General features: G+C 42.8%; 1 non-coding gene across 1 annotated transcript; it reads left to right on the plus strand.

Moving 5' to 3' along the window:
• Positions 1 to 12,766: 12,766 nt before the first annotated feature.
• On the plus strand, positions 12,767 to 12,838 carry trnaa-ugc (transfer RNA alanine (anticodon UGC)). Its single transcript has one exon. It is a non-coding gene; the product is annotated as a tRNA-Ala (tRNA).
• Positions 12,839 to 13,948: the final 1,110 nt, after the last annotated feature.

Consider the following 13,948-nt stretch of genomic DNA (forward strand, 5'->3'; position numbering starts at 1 on the left):
GACTGAAGAGTCCCCAGAAATCTAATCTCATATTAATGAATGCACCCAAGAGGGCTTCACACATGTTCTTTTAGGATTTATATATAAAGGACTCTCGGCGTTACAATATGCACATGCATATTACATACATGCAAAATAGTAAGACTAGGCAATTCCAGTTGCTTCGGCAAAAGAGAGCGGATGACAGTTGGCTTGAGTCCAGTAGAGCAGACGGCTCTGCAGAGTCGCGTAATTACAACTTCATGACTTTTCATGAACAGCTGGGAGGCGGCGGTTGTACATTAGCAGAAACCCTGTTGGCGTCTGTCCTATACCCGTTGCCGCCCATCACATATCAACACTAAAGACGGCGGCGTGTGGCTTGGTGGTAGAGTGGCTTGCCAATTGGAAGTTGGAGGTTTAATCCCAGCAGTCCTATGTCAGAGTCGAAAACACTGAGTACGGGGACTACTTGTACAACAGCTTCGGCCACAGTGTACTTATGTGTGTGAACTGGTTCCTGTATTTGTAGAAGAACTTTGAGTAGTCATTGACACGAGAAAAGTGCTATAGAGAAACATCCCATTTATCGTTTTAGTCCAAAGAGAACTCGGGTATCTTAGCCAAGTTTTAGTCAAAACATTTTGTCTTTTTTAAATATTTACACAGACAACGTGGTAGATAAGAGCCAGGGCTCCTGGGCTCTACAACACGTTGTGCGGCTCAGGCAGAGGGACCGCAGAGTTAGCTAACGTAACTTTTCCCAGACAACGGAGTTGGATTTGCTTTTTTGCGGACTAAACGCTGCTCTGGCTGCCCTCCTTCTAACATCTTTACTCGTGCTGATTTTTTTAAATTCCACGTGGATGCACACACCTCGCCCCCCTGACGTGCTGAGAAGTTATGGCTTCGGGAAGGGCAGATGTGCGCATGCGTTTGTCATTCAGAATACAAGACAAAATAAGAGTGTTCTTCATACAGAATTTTTCTCTCGATTATACTATTTTGGGATCTTTGGAGTCAAATCGAAATTAAAATCAAATTAAATAATTGCACATCCCTCACTAACGGTAAACATATCCTTTGGGAATCTTACAGTGATTCCCTTAAAGAAGCGACCAGGCCTGCTTGTTGCACCATCAAAACGTCTTTCTGAACTTTCCATTTTCCACAGGAACATCTGGAGATGTTCTGCTAAATGAAGTGTGGTTGGTCCAGGCTACTGTGCATGTAGCTTGTAGCTCCAGTTAATGACTTTGGGCCTGACATTTAGTAGTTCTTCCAGTCTGAATGCAGGAGATACTTGACACTCTGGAGTCCTATGGATTGGTCCCCTCATCAGCCCTTCATTCTCCATTCAAACAGAAGATTTTAATCTAGTAAACCCGGTCAACTAAAATTCACTCACACCTCCCATAGTTCTTCTAACCCTTGTAATATTATCTCTGCATGTCCCCCCCCTCCTTGGGTCACCACGGCACCTTCAGCAGACGGCAAGCTGGCTACCGGAGCAGGAAAGAAGGGCAAGAAAGAGGAGGAGGAGCCTGCAGCAGTGAAAGAGGAAGAGGAGGAGTATGTGGTGGAGAAGGAGACGGAGGAGAAGAAGAAGAAGAAGAAGGAGGGCAGAGGAAAGGTGTCAGGGAGGAGAGTGAGTGAAGGAAAGAGTGTACTGCAGACTGAAGAGTCCCAGAATCTAATCTCAATATTAATGAAAGCACACAGAGGGTTTCACAGTCTTTTAAGATTTATATATTATACCGTAATTCCTCAAAGAAAAACCGGTAGTTCAATAAACTGCGGCCCTCTGATAGTGGCCGGGGGGGCAACACGGATCAATAAAGGCCGGGAAAAAGTCATTGTGGATAATCTCCTCTGTGTGTTGCTTTGCTTGGACTTTATAATAAGCAGACGAGGCGTATTTGCTGGTTGAACATACTTTACTCAACAGCTTTCATCGAACAACGCTGCTGTGCTACCCGCATGGCTACTACCCTTTTTTACTTCCTGCCTCCCGCTTCCTGCCTCCGCTTCCACTACCGTGGCATGCTGGGTAATGGAGTTCTTAACCCAATGTATCCATAACATCACATCTTTCCCCCTTTAATAAAACAATCTTTACCTCTATAACTAAATAACATTTACCCCCGTAGAAACATAGCCATCTTCAAGTTCTTAACTATACATGTAAACAAATGTTTCAGTTAAACTTTGTTCTTTTTTTTTTTTTTTTTCTTTTTTTTTTTTTTTATCTTAAAGGTCCATGTTGCATTTTGCTCCTCCAAATAAACTAAATAAACTTTAGCAACTTTCAATCAACCGTTTAGGTGCTGAACATGTCTCTTAGGTCTAGCCTGTACTCCAGCAGCTGGCAATTTCGACAGTTTGGAAGGTGTCTCAACAGCTGGTGGTGCAGACGCTGCTGTGAGACCACTGTCAGTTAGCTCCATTGATTCAGCTGTGTCCCGCTGAACTGTCTCCTGAGCTGTAGTGTCCTTCTCAGTCAGCTGTAGTTGAAGATCCGTGCGGTTCCTCCTCAGAAACACTCCATTCTCCGTCTGGATCCTGTAGGAGCGTGGAGCAACTTCCTCCTCCACCTGTCCCTTTAGTCTCCATGTGCCTGTAGAGATGTCCCTGAGACGCACCATGTCTCCAGGCTTCAGCATCGGTAATTGATTTGCCGTTCGATCAAACCAATGTTTTTGTTTCGCTTTCTGTTCCTCCTTTACTTTTCTGACTTTATGAGCACTTTTTGGCGTCAGCAGGTCTTCATTTATTGGTAGGTTAGAGCGAATGCGTCTACCCATCAGCATTTGGGCTGGTGATAGCCCGTTCTGTAGAGGTGCACTCCTATAGATCAGTAAACTTTTCTGAAAGTCATCTCTGTCCTGTGCTTTTTCATCATGCTTTTCACTGTTTTCACTGAGCTTTCTGCTAAGCCGTTGGACTTGGGATAGGTGGGACTCGACGTAGAGTGTTGAAACCCCATTCTTTGGCAAAGGCAGCAAACTCGCTGCTGGAAAACTGAGGCCCATTGTCCGAAAACACTTCACATGGGACACCATGTCTGGCGAAGACAGCTTTGAGGTAGCTGATGACTGCCTTGCTTGATATTGACTGCAGCGCTCCAACTTCTGGATAATTTGAAAAGTAGTCAGTGACCACTATGTAACTCTTTCCATTACAGTCAAATAGGTCAGTTCCAACCTTGTAGTAAGGTCTGTGGGGCACCGGATGAGTCATCAGCGGCTCAGCTTGTTGTTTTGCCTGTGGATGCGACAAAGTTCACATGACGCTATTGTCTGGCTGATATCTTGGTTGATTCTTCTCGGCCAGTACATTACTTCTCTTGCCCGTCGTTTACACTTGACTTCTCCGAGGTGGCCTTCGTGTATCTTTTGGAGCATTTGTTTACGTAGTGACGATGGAATAACAAACTTGCTCCCCTTCAACACTAAGTCATCTACCACAGTGAACTCGGCTCTGCAGTTCCAGTAGTCTTTTATGTTCATGGGCAATCCTTTTTGTTTTCAGGCCATCCTTTCTGTATCGCACGCTTGAGTTCTTTCATAGTTTCGTCAGCATTTGTCTCTCTCCTTATCTGTTCTGTTCTGTCAGCTGTTACTGGCAGATTTGTCACAATCATGTCCACGTATGCCTGTATTTCTGCATTGCTCTCGCTGTCCGTACGTTCCCCTTTATCCACTGCTCTAGACAAGGTGTCGGCGGGTGTACATGTATTCCCTTGTATATATCATGTGCACGTCATATTTTTGCAGCCTGATTAGCATGCGTTGTATCCGCACAGGACAGTCATTCAGAGGTTTGGACATGATGGACACCAGAGGTTTATGGTCAGTTTTACTTCAAAAGCTTGACCATAGACATATTGGTGAAAGCGTTCACATGCATACATGCTTGCTAATAGCTCCTTCTCAATTTGAGCGTACCTGGACTCCGCGCTTGTCAGGCTCTGGACGCATAGGCGACAGGTAGCCACTGCTCGTCGTATTGCTGCAGCAGCACCGCTCCCAGGCGTACTGTGACGCATCTGCTGAGATTTTCTCTTTTCTTTTTCTGGGTCATAAAACTTTAACACGGGCTCTTGTGTCAGAGTCTCTTTCAGTTTCACAAAACATTTCTCCTGCTCATGAGACCAGATCCATTCATTCTTCTGTTCAAGAAGACTCCTGAGAGGTGCTGACTGCGCTGACAACTGTGGGACGAACTTGGCCAGATAGGTGACCATTCCCAGAAACCTGACCTCATCTTTGTTGTTTGGTCTTTCCATGTTGTTGATTGCTGACGTTTTTCTCGGGTCAGGCTTCACTCCCTCTTCACTGACAACATCCCCACAAAGGTAAGTGTTTTCACTCCAAACTCACATTTGTCTTTGTTAAGTTTCAGATTCACTTCCCTTGTCTTGTCTAAAACTTGTCTCAGTCTTTCGTCATGTTCTTCTCGATTCGACCCCCAGACTATGATGTCATCCATCATTGTCTCCACTCCTGGTATGTGCTCGAAGATCATGTGGTAGTCTTATGGTAGACTTCAGGTGCTGACAAGATACCATACGGCAGACGAAGAAACCTGTACCTGCCCTCAGGTGTATTGAATGTGCACAGTTTCGAACTCTCCTCGTCCAGCCTCAGCTGCCAGAACCCTGACGAAGCGTCTAGTTTACTGAACCATTTAGCTCCCGCAAACTGTGCCATGATTTCTTCTCTGGTTGGTAACTTAAAGTGTTCTCTTTTTATCGCTTTGTTCAAGTCCCTTGGGTCCAAGCACGTTCTCAGAGCACCTGTTTTCTTTTGCAAAACAACCAGCGAGCTGACCCATTCAGTTGGTTCGTCTATTTTCTTGATGACCTCCAATTTTTCCATGCGCGCTAGCTCCTCTTTCAGTTTACTACGCAGCGCAAAAGAATTTTCCTGCAGGATGCACAACAGGAGGCACACTTTTATCCACACGTATTTTGTGTTCTCCAGGTAGACATCCAAGTCCTTCGAAACAGTCCTTATACTCCTCCATGAGTGAGTCATGGTCATTTGCAGTATCTGATGTCACAACAAACACTCTTTTAACCAGATTGAGCTTTGTACATGTCTTGAGTCCCAGAATTGGTTGTGCACTCGTATCCACGATCAGCAGCAATGCTCTTATCTGCTGGCCTCTGTGTTTAAAGGTTGCGATGCATCCGCCTTTAACAGGAACCCGTTCTCCAGTGTATCCTGTCACTTTTGTTTTTATAGGATGAATTTTACTTTTCACTGTCAATTTTTTATAGTCTTCAAAAGATAACAGGTTTACATGGGCACCTGTATCTAACTTGAACGGTATTATCGTCTCATTCACCTCTATTGGCACAATCCATCCTCTTTTTCTGTTTTATGGGCACGTACCACATCTACGATGAACTCATCATCCTCCTCTTCATCCTCACCAACTGCGTGAACTTTCTGTTTAAAAGCTGACTTGCAACATCTTGCATAGTGATTGCTCTTTCCACATTTGTTACAGGATTTTCCATAGGCAGGACATGATTTTGGCTTATGGCTGCCTCCACATTTACCACATTTGAATTCTTCAGATTTCTCTTTCTGATCTTTTTGTTTGGTAAATGTTGTCTTTTTCCTCAGCTCTTTATGTACTGCATGCACTGTAGTTTCACCTCTCCGAAGCTCTTTTGCTTGTGCTCGAGTGGTTTCCACTGCTCTGCACATAGTGACACACTTGTCTAGTGTAAGTCCAGTCTCTCTGAGCAGTCTTTCTCTAAGTGCATTATCCACTGTGCCACAAACAATCCTGTCTCTCACTAGTGAATCTCTCAGGGTGCCAAATTCACATGTTTTGCTTAGTATGTGAAGCTCTGCTAAGTACTGGTCAAAAGGTATTCCTTGCTTTTGATCATGGGTGAAAAACTTATACCTCTCAAATGTCACATTCTGACTAGGCACGAAGTACTCTTCAAACTTTGTCATTAGATCTGCTAATGTCAGATTAGCTTCATCCAGCTGAAAGCTATTATATATGTCCAAAGCATCTTCTCCCATAACATGCAAAAGGATGCGAGCTTTCAATTTTTCGTCCTCACCCCCTGCTCCGCTTGCTGCTAAATATATATTAAATCTTTGCTTAAAACGCTTCCAATTATCAGCAAGATTACCAGTCAGTTGCATGGAAGTGGTGGACTTAGCCTCTCCATTACTGAACGTCGGGGTATCAGGACTTCCCCAGCCCTCTCTTGTTGCTGGATGTCCTCCAATTCGGGCACAAGATCCTCTTCTACTTGTTCGATCTGTCCCTCGTCCCCCGCTTCACTTCCACTGCCACTTGTAGCCATCACACGCCGTAGCAAACTCTCCTAGCATGTTGCTGTTCATCACCTTTACGCGACCGGAGACTTTTCTTTCTGTTCCGTCTTTCACCCGCGACAAATCTTCCTTCCGTAGCTGCTCGCGGCCACTTCTGACACCATGTGTTGCTTTGCTTGGACTTTATAATAAGCAGACGAGGCGTATTTGCTGGTTGAACATACTTTACTCAACAGCTTTCATCGAACAACGCTGCTGTGCTACCCGCATGGCTACTACCCTTTTTTACTTCCCTGCCTCCGGCTTCCTGCCTCCGGCTTCCACTACCGTGGCATGCTGGGTAATGGAGTTCTTAACCCAATGTATCCATAACATCACACTCTGTGCCTTTAAATAATGTGCAGTCAAGTTTATTGTAATGTACATTTCCTCCAGTTTAACTTAACAGATTCAACAATATATTCACATTTTGTTTTTCTGGATTATGGTTCTCATGTAACGTATTTTTTATGATCAAATTTTATTTTTGATCTAATTAAGAAACAAAGAGTGCCAACCAATCCCCTGAGTCGGAGAGGCTGATGACCCCTACAGATACTATATCAAGTTCAACTGGGGGTCAAACACTCCCACAAAGAAAAGTTTCCAGCACTACCAATCCCAGACCATCCCCCGTTGTTTTGGCCTGGCTCAAGGTCGCTAACAAAAAGGCCACGCAGATATTCAATTAAATTTTAACAGTTATGTCTTTGCGCTTTCCATAAAGATAAAGAGAAGGTCTAGAATGGACTCTGCCATGTTATTTACAGTGAGGAAATTAAGTATTTGAACACCCTGCTATAGTTCTCCCACTTAGAAATCATGGAGGGGTCTCAAATTGTCATTGTAGGTGCATGTCCACTGTAAGAGACATATCTAAAAAAAACTAAATCCAGAAATCACAATGTATGATTTTTTAAAAACTATTTATTTGAAAGATACAGCTGCAAATAAGTATTTGAACACCTGAGAAAATCAAGGTTAAAATTTGGTACAGTAGCCTTTGTTTGCAATCACAGAGGTCAAACGTTTCCTGTAGTTTTTCACCAGGTTTGCACACACTGCAGAAGGAATTTTGGCCCCCCCTCCACACAGATCTTCTCTAGATCAGTCTCTCTAACTCACGGAAGGAGGTTGTTCCCCAAAATCTCCCAATGCATGGCCCGGTCATCATCTCCTTAATACGGGGCAGTCGCCCGGTCCCAGAAAAACACCCCCAAAGCATGATGCACAGTAGGGACACCAAGCTGCTTGGACATGTCCCCGTAGCCCCCATGCTTCACAGTAAGGATGGTGGTCTTGGGATGGTCCTCATAATTCTTCTTCCTCCAAACACGGTTAGTGGAATTCTGACCAAAAAGTTCTATTTTGGTCTCTTCAGACCACATGACTTTCTCCCATGACTCCTCTGGATCATCCACATGGTTGTTGGCAAACTTAAGACGGGCCTTGACATTTGCTGGTTTAAGCAGGGGAACCTTCCGGGCCATGCAGGATTTCAAACTATGACCTCTTAGTGTATTACCAACAGTAACCTTGGAAACGGTGGTCCCAGCTCTTTTCAGGTCATGGACCAGCTCCTCCCGTGTAGTTCTGGTGATTTCTCACCTTTCTTAGGATTGTTAAGACCCCACAAGGTGAGATCTTGCATGGAGCCCCAGTCCGAGGGAGACTGACAGTCATGTTTAGCTTCTTCCATTTTCTAATGATTCTTCCAACAGTGGACCTTTTTTCACCAAGCTGCTTGGACATGTCCCCGTAGTCCTTTCCAGCCTTGTGGAGGTGTACAATTTAGTCTCTAGTGTCTTTGGACAGCTCTTTGGTCTTGGCCATGTTAGTAGTTGGATTCTTACTGATTGTATGGGGGGGACAGGTGTCTTTATGCAGCTAACGACCTCAAAGGGGGTCAGAATTGTAGCTGATAGACAGGTGTTCAAATACTTATTTGCAGCTGTATCATACAAATAAATTGTTAAAGAAATCATACACTGTGATTTCTGGATTTCTTTTTTTAGATTATGTCTCTCACAGTGGACATGCACCTATGATGATAATTTCAGACCCTCCATGATTTCTAATTGGGTGAACTTGCAAAATAGCAGTGTGTTCAAATACTTATTTTCCTCACTGTAGAATATTTTAGAACATGAAAAGTGCATTTGCTTTCATTAAAACATGTCAGCAATATTTTCCTTCATTTTGTCATAAATTGAGTGAAGAATTAAAATTGTAAGTAAGAGAAAATCCAGGGTTCAAAGAAGGTTGTTCACTTACTCTCTAGGGCTGCTCGATTTTGGAAAAATCATAATCACGATTATTTTGGTCAATATTGAAATCACGATTATGTAACACGATTATTTCACGTGACTTTGGAAACGTGTTGCATTTATTAAAAAGACAGCTTTCAACAATTCTTAGAACATTGAACATTTATTGTACTTTTTGAACTATTAAAATAATATAATATAATTTCAAATCAAAGTATAAAAGTATTTATTCCCTGTATTTACTTCCACAGTCTCTTTAAAACAAGTAGGCAACATTTTGGCAAAATATAAACAAATTCCAGCAACTCAATCCAAGAATATAAAAGGCTGGCCCATCATCAGGCCACAGCATTAACAGCAAATAAGTTAACTAAAGACAACAAATTATTTAAGTCACCATGTTAGTAGGGTTGCTAAAATAATCTCTTAAATGTTTCTAGCCAGAAACACCAATCTCTTTACATTATCTGGTTTAAGAGATGAACGCAAGCAGGTGACATGTTTCCACTTGTACTAAAGACGAACTTGTAGCTGGAATGCAGAGGTATTTCCTTGCCAGTTTTGAAAGCCGAGGGTATATCCTCTTACCAAACGCTGCTGTGGCTGCCCTCCTTCTGCCATCTTTACTCTCGCTAAGTTTTTAAATTCCAGCGGGTAACATGCACGCGACCTGCCTCCCTGACAGTGTAGGCTGAAAGGCGTTTGGCTTCGGGAGGGGCGGATGTGCGCATGACATGTGCGCGCGCGCCATTCAGAACACACGAGGAATTACAAAACAGAACATGGCAAAATAATCGTTTTTACTCGATTGTACTATTTTGGTAATTGTTGGGAGCCGAAACCGAAATTCAATTAATTGCACGGCCCTATTACTCTCTCTGTTTGTCTGTTGCTATAGAAACGGAGAGGAGAGGGACCCAGACGTCACCACTGTCAGCACTGTGAGAAATCCTTCACAACATCTGGATATTTAAAGAGTCATCTGAGAGTTCACACTGGAGAGAATCTACACAGCTGTGATCAATGTGGGGCAGCTTTCACACAGCAGTGTTACTTAAAAACACATCAACGCATTCACACTGGAGAGAAGCCGTACAGCTGTGATCAATGTGGGGCAGCTTTCACACAGCAGAGTAATCTAAAAACACATCGACGCATACACACTGGGGATAAGCCGTACAGCTGTGATCAATGTGGGGCAGCTTTCACAGTGCAGAGTCACCTAAAAACACATCATCGCATTCACACTGGGAGAAGCCATACAGCTGTGATCAATGTGGGGCAGCTTTCAGAGTGCAGTCACCTAAAAACACATCATCGCATTCACACTGGGGAGAAGCCATACAGCTGTGATCAATGTGGGGCAGCTTTCACAGTGCAGAGTAATCTAAAATACATCAACGCATTCACACTGGAGAGAAGCCGTACAGCTGTGATCAATGTGAGAAAAGGTTTTCTCTGAGGGTAGCCTTGAAAGCCACCGACGTGTTCACACTGGAGAAAAGCCGTACTGGTGTGATCAATGTGGGAAAACCTTTTCTCACAGTATTAGCCTTAAAAATCACCAGCTCATTCACTCTGCCTCGTTGTGAAGATGTTTCAGAGCCAAGCTGTTTCCTCCTCCTCATGCCCTGATAGCTGTGTTCTTATTTGGGGGCAGATTTGATTGGTGTCTGTCTTGTGTATCTGTATGTTTCTCTGTTGTTGCTTTTGTATTTTTATGGACCATGAGTCTAAATAATAAAGGCTATCTAACACAATGTCTGGCAGTACATATTTCCACATGAAAATAAATTAAAATGATTAAAACAAATGACATGTGGCACTTACAGTTAATTATTTCAAGAAGATGTCTTAATCTACAACACACAGTAACAGAGAGGAAAACACAGTTAACACACACTGTTTTATGTAAGATTAGCCTGACAATAAAAAGACAGTAATTAATAATATTAAACAGAGTCACTGTATTATACATGACAATGCATTTTGTGTACAGTAAGTCCCAAAAAAACAAAACAAAAAACGGACCGGCGTTATACTGACGGCGGACGTGTACAGTACGGCCGTTTTAGTAACAAAAAACACTCAGATATTCCCCAAAGAGCCATAAAAACACAGCGTTAAGTTAGTGGGGCTAAATACAGAAATAAGTACTAGTTAATACAGCCTTATGCACTCATTTAGACACGTTAAATGTGCACAAAAGTCCGAAGCGGACCGAGTTATACTGACGGCGGACTTGTACAGTACGGCCGTTTTGCAAGCAACAAACACTCGGATACTGTTGGAATTTAAAATTGTATATGTGCTTAAACATTGTGGGTGATTTGCATAATACATTCAAGTCAAAAGGTAAAGCATTATTTCAGCATAAATGAAGACATGTTGGTCATGCATTAAGTTTGTTGTCATAAGTATATAGTTTGTTGTTTGTTACATTAAGATGTTTTGCAATAATTCTGTTTTATAATATAAGATGTTCTGTTACATTTTGTTATAATCCAGCTCTACAAATGTGTCAGAAGTTGAATTGATGATGTTAGAGAGACACATTTAATTGTTGAAGCTAAATCCTGCTCCATTCTCAGGGTTCATTCAATTAGTAGTCAAAATCTCAGATGTGGATGTGTGAATCCATTTTATTACATAGGATATCCTAGAGACAAATACAGAGTCAACCTAACACGGCTCTCCCCCAATTTGTCTGACTCTCTGCTCCTGGACCCCCTGGTCTTATTCACAAAGGGTGGGGTCTTGGGGTCACAGTGAGGTGATGTGTTTGTGTGCTTAATCGTTATCTTTTAGATTGGAATGTGACTGAAGGTTTATGACCCTCACTTCAGGACTGGCAAAGCAAAAGATCAGTGGGTCATAAAGAAGGACTGGAACCAGAGACAGAATGTGTCTCTCTAACATCATCAATTCAACTTCTGACACATTTGTAGAGCTGGATTATAACTAAATGTAACAGAACATCTTATATTATAAAACAGAATTATTGCAAAACATCTTAATGTAACAAACAACAAACTATATACTTATGACAACAACCTAATGCATGACCAACATGTCTTCATTTATGCTGAAATAATGCTTTTACCTTTTGACTTGAATGTATTATGCAAATCACCCACAATGTTTAAGCACATATACAATTTTAAAATCCAACAATACCTCCGTAAAAACACAGCGTTAAGTCAGTGGGACTAAAGACAGAAATAAGTACTAGTTTATACGGCGTTATGCACTCATTTAGACACGTTTTTTGTGCACAATAAGTCCGAAGCGGACCGGAGTTACACTGACGGCGGACATGCTAACATGTACAGTACGGCACTTTAGCTAGCAACAATACTCGGATATTACACAAATAGACGTAAAAACACAGCGTTAAGTCAGTGGGACTAAAGACAGAAATAAGTACTAGTTAATACAGCCTTATGCACTCATTTAGACACGTTAAATGTGCACAAAGAGTCCGAAGCGGACCGGAGTTATACTGACGGCGGACTTGTACAGTACGGCCGTTTTGCAAGCAACAAACACTCGGATATTTCAGTAAAAACACAGCGTGAAGTCAGTGGGACTAACAACAGACATAAATAATAGCTTATACAGTGTTATGCATTCATTTTTAATAAGAATATGAAGAAGGGTGTACTTACTCAAGCGTTGCTGTCAGTTGCGAAGGCAGAATGACAGCGCGCTTAGCGAGGAATCCAAGATGGCGGTTGTTGGAACAAAATGAGCCATCTGATTGGTGGGCTAAAACGTGTCTCGTGTGATTAGTCGAGAACTTGGCATTCGGAACAATCGGAACAGACGCACCGTTCTGTGATTGGTTGAAGTTGGAACAAGTTGGAACATCGGAACAGAGAGGATCCAGCTCACGAGGCTAGGGCCTAGCAACTAAATGCTCCACTATGTTGCTAATGCTAATTGCTAGCTTTCTGGTGCTGGGCATGTAATTAAGCGTTAATGAAGCTACAGACACTGACACAGCGAATAACCTACATCGTACTCATTCATTTAGTATGTGTTTGTAGTAGGCTACATTAGTTTCTATTATATTTTTATTATCCATTATATTCTCTATACAATATTAAGATCGCGTCAGCATAGCCCGAGTTAAATCATGTTCAGTTGACTGCTGTTTCTCCACGGAAAGGGCATGTAGCTCAGTGGTAGAGCGCATGCTTTGCATGTATGAGGCCCCGGGTTCAATCCTCGGCATCTCCATTGGACTTCTTTGGGACTTTAACAGTTTGGGAATAATGAAGTCCAACTGTCAATCCCGTTCAATGCCACCAGATTGAGAAAAGTTACATGGAGCCCAACAATGAGCAGGTCATTGTTAAATGAGGCGGTGAAGTTATTAAAAGACCCACGTCATGCTCATTTTCTTAAAGTTTCATTCATACTTTAGTCTTTCTAGAACATATTTACATGCTTTAATGTTATTTTTTTCCCCATCCTGGAAACCCAGTAGCCTATGCGCGGATTGATTTGCAAGGAAAATATGGCGCACCCATGCAAATGTAGGCTAGTTTTCAATCCATGGCGTGGATGGAGAGATAGGCGGCCCACAAACAATTGACTGGATTGTCTTATTTCACAGTAGCCTGTGTATTGGTATCAGAAAAAAAAAAGTTTTAATATGAACGGCAATGCTTTTATCTGAAATTGTCTCTCTCTCTCTCTCTCTCTCTCTCTCTCTCTCTCTCTTTTCCCCCAACCAAGGGGATGCCGGAGACTAACCGCAGCTCTCCTCTCATTCATGCTGAGCGCTGTTCTCCTGTGCGCACGGAACTGCAAAGCTGAGCTTCGGAACCGGTGCTGCTGCTGCTGTCGGACAAGCCCGCCGGGAATGGAAGTGTCTTCCGCTGCAACTCTGACATCCTAAAAAAATGCCAAGCCGGACGAACGCGATCGGCGGTTTGATCAGTAAGTACAGCCAAACTTGTTGTGGTTGTTAATCATCTCTCTTCTCGTCTTAGAGCTTTATTCTTTTCCTACATCCTACATTTCTCTCCTTCTCCGTCTCCTTCCAACTCTGCCCCTTTCCTCTCCTTGCCTTCCTGTACCCTCCACCGATCTCTAACACGAGCACACATGGAGCATCTTTGCTGCGGGAAAAATCCTTCTTTTGTAGATTCATTTTGTTGCGCTTCAAAACATCGCATGGCTTGTTTTGCGCAACCGGGGTAAAGCAGCCTGACGCACTAGGCGGTTGCGGATGATCCATCTCCGAAATGACTGAACCGTTTGCTTTTTTTGTTCTTGGAATCGGTCAAGTTGTTAAAGGTGAAGGATTGCCTTACTTCACCGCCAAGGAATGCGGACTTTGGA

This window comes from Etheostoma spectabile, unplaced genomic scaffold (genome assembly GCF_008692095.1).
Source record: "Etheostoma spectabile isolate EspeVRDwgs_2016 unplaced genomic scaffold, UIUC_Espe_1.0 scaffold00002806, whole genome shotgun sequence".
NCBI lineage: Eukaryota > Metazoa > Chordata > Actinopteri > Perciformes > Percidae > Etheostoma > Etheostoma spectabile.